Source organism: Scylla paramamosain, chromosome 22 (genome assembly GCF_035594125.1).
Source record: "Scylla paramamosain isolate STU-SP2022 chromosome 22, ASM3559412v1, whole genome shotgun sequence".
Taxonomy (NCBI): domain Eukaryota; kingdom Metazoa; phylum Arthropoda; class Malacostraca; order Decapoda; family Portunidae; genus Scylla; species Scylla paramamosain.
In genome coordinates this window covers 4,735,001-4,737,500 of record NC_087172.1, presented here as the reverse complement: position 1 = coordinate 4,737,500, position 2,500 = coordinate 4,735,001, and the positions used below count along the sequence as shown (strand labels likewise).

The 2,500-nt window shown below is 49.5% G+C and overlaps 1 protein-coding gene across 8 annotated transcripts in view; it reads right to left on the bottom strand.

Moving 5' to 3' along the window:
* LOC135111464 (uncharacterized) overlaps nt 1-2,500 on the bottom strand; it is a 176,557-nt gene that overhangs the window by 150,710 nt on the left and 23,347 nt on the right. Inside the window, exon 1 of one of the 8 annotated variants that reach the window (XM_064024762.1) lies at nt 583-1,495. The exons of 6 other annotated variants lie outside the window; for them this stretch is intronic. The gene's annotated coding sequence lies outside the window, so the exon portion shown is untranslated. Of the gene's footprint in view, nt 1-396; nt 519-582; nt 1,496-2,500 lie in introns of those variants that run through there. One more of the 8 variants, XM_064024764.1, reaches the window with a different exon arrangement.

The following is a 2,500-nucleotide window of genomic DNA, read 5'->3' as shown; positions in this document are numbered from 1 at the left end:
CCACATAACAAGACACGCTGGGTTATTTCCAGGGTGTTGCGGTGCATTGATTGGGTGTTGATGGGCTGTCGGAGTGACTAATGGGGTGTAGTAAGGTTTGGATATAAGACAAGGGTGGTGTTGAGGGGGTAAAGGTGTGTCAGGATGATTTGTGTGTGTGTGTGTGTGTGTGTGTAGCGGTGTGTGTGGTGGTTGTAATGATGGGAGTCACTAGGCAGCACACTCTCTCCCCCGGTGGCATGAGCCATGAGTCTGGGAATGATGGAATGAGGAAATCCCCACCACTCACCACACATTATCACCTGCATTACTCAAGTGTTCGTTGTCATGTTCTGTGTGTTAACTTTAACGAACTATTCCCACACCGTTTCTGCTCGAATCAATCTTTCTCCTCACCGGGCCAGTGCGAGGAGAGTAATCGTGAACACGTGGGGAAATGAAGTACCTCCCGTGTTAGACTGTGTTCGTGAGTCACTGAAGTGGTCACCTGCCTGCATCTTGGCAACTAACAAGAGATGGAGTGTGACGCTGCCCCATCCTGCCCCTACTGAAATCACAAGATCATACATTTACAAATCTTACATAAGGAGAGACACTGAAGTTGACGGAGATTCGGCGCTTCCCTGAGGCTTGTCACGCGTCTCTTAACACACTGAACACGCCACTGACCCAAGACAACTGAGACTCGAACTTCCTTGCACTAGACACAGGGGAGCCGGCACATGCGTCGAGTCTTTTCTTCAACCACGCTCACTGCCTTGCTTCGTTACCATGTTTCGAAGCCTTAGTGAAGCAAGTTCGGAAACCGCAAGAGCTCACTGGTGACGAACCTTTCTTTGAGCTTCTGTCTTTGTTTCTTCCCCGTTTTCTATACTTTTAGGCTCAGACTGACCTTTACCAGCACTTCCATGTTTTTCTTTGATAATTTTAAATCCTTTCTTTCTTCAATTCTTCTCCATCAATGTTATTAGGCTTACATTAACCTTTTCTCTTTCCATGTCCTAATGTCCGGCACGCTGCCAGATCCCTCACTCCTGCCACTTCCTCAAAGGTCGAGCTCCGAGTTATGTATTGTGAGAGCGGTGTCCTTGACGCACGCACAGGCAGCCGTCTTGTCATCCTTGGCTCGCGGGGCGTCACTCTCTCGCCGGGGATGTCGTCCTTGCCGCCTCGCTCTTTCTCGGTCGTGTCGGTCACTGTTTAGATGTGTCGTGTCCTCAAGGATTCCCGCGCGCCTTTCGCTACTCCACTTGAGGTCCGGCTGTACTCGTTTTTAGAAGCACGTCGTTCTCTCTTTCATCAGGACGGTCTTCAAAGGCCAATGAGGTAATTTGTCGAGTTCTGGCGAGTTTTTTTCCATTGATAGTCTAGAGTCCTTATTAAATTATCACTACGATCATGAAGACAGCCTTGAAAAATCCATTAATTTCCACTATAGACTCGAGACGGTAAAAGTAGTAGAGATAAGGCGCCCAAGTGTTTGGGAATGCGGTTTGTCCACCACTACCACCATCACCGCCGCCTCTCTCCTCGCCGCCACCTGCTTGAACACTCTCCCGCTGCTTGAGGTAATGGGAACTATCGGTGAGCCATATTATTTGTAGGTCGTCCTCGTCGTCCGCTCGTACGGCGAACCACCACCACAAAATGACCACAATCACCACCAGTCACCGCCGGGGACTCGCTTTCATTCTCCGCACTGGTGGTGGTGGTCAGGTGGCTGGTGTGGTATGGTGTGGTGTGGCGAGAGACAAGTAAAGCTTCTTAAGGTCGTCAAGTTCTATTCTTTAAACTTTGGTGGGTTAGGTTACTGTGTTAGGTCAAGCATTATTCGTTACCGGTGAGGTCAAGTAAGGTTAAAATAACACCAAGTCAAGTTCCATTCGTTAACACCTGCTGCAAATGGACACAAGCCAAGTGAGCGCAACAATCAGCGCCTGACAAGCGGAGCAGCAATTTGTGGAGTCCAGTGTATCACCAGCACAAGGCAGCGGCGAGTTCCGAGCCACGTCCTAGGGCTGTATTGCTTCACCCGCGCTGCCAGAAAAACACCCGCTTCATGCGAGCCTTGAGCAGCGGCGACCAGCGAGGGCCTTCACGATACCACCCCCTTCACTGCCTCGGCACAACCTTACGCGGCTCCGCACTCCATTACACAGAGCCGCAATGCATTTCCGTATCTATTGCACTTTCCATCACAAGAATGACACGTGTGGGATATTAAACGGCTTAAGTTACATATCATGAGCCTTCTCTTCTTCCACAATTACACATTCCATCACAAAAGCAACTGGTGAGAAATACTGGCTATCACACGTTACATATCAAAGCCCTCCTCCTCCTCCTCCTCCTCCTCCTCCTCCTCCTCCTCCTCCTTCACAATGCAGTTCTAAATCCATTATTCCCCATCACAAGACCAATAGAAACATGTGGAGACACCGAGTTGCACATTCAAGATCTCTTTCTCCTTCTCTTCCAGTAACACCTTCAGGTACTCAGA